This window comes from Anopheles aquasalis, chromosome 2 (assembly GCF_943734665.1).
Source record: "Anopheles aquasalis chromosome 2, idAnoAquaMG_Q_19, whole genome shotgun sequence".
Lineage (NCBI taxonomy): Eukaryota > Metazoa > Arthropoda > Insecta > Diptera > Culicidae > Anopheles > Anopheles aquasalis.
The window spans coordinates 58,183,147-58,183,411 of NC_064877.1; the positions used below are offsets into that span (position 1 = coordinate 58,183,147).

The 265-nt window shown below is 36.2% G+C and overlaps 1 protein-coding gene across 1 annotated transcript in view; it reads left to right on the plus strand.

Annotated features, from left to right (window-relative positions):
• The window catches only part of LOC126571795 (ER degradation-enhancing alpha-mannosidase-like protein 3), a 6,154-nt gene extending 6,110 nt beyond the window's left edge, over positions 1–44 (plus strand). Inside the window, exon 12 of the mRNA XM_050230605.1 lies at positions 1–44. This exon is cut by the window's left edge and continues 1,659 nt beyond it. The gene's annotated coding sequence lies outside the window, so the exon portion shown is untranslated.
• The last annotated feature ends 221 nt before the right edge of the window (positions 45–265 follow it).

A 265-nucleotide genomic window follows, 5' to 3' on the forward strand; every position in this document is an offset into this window, starting at 1 on the left:
AAAACTGTTGTTATCATTTTGTAAATAAATAAAAGCATTTTATATTGAAAGGATGGCTGTCTGGACACTTGGCGATCTCTCTGTGTCTTTTAATAATTCTCTATCGAATCATCTTATCGTCTTCAACTCCACCTCTTACATTTGATTCAATTAAATTGATCATTACTGTGGCCGTTTCGGTACAAACTGATGATGGCGACACAAATAAACACAACACAAAACAAAAAGCTAACAGTGCCGCCAACGCCACCGGAATCGAATCTAT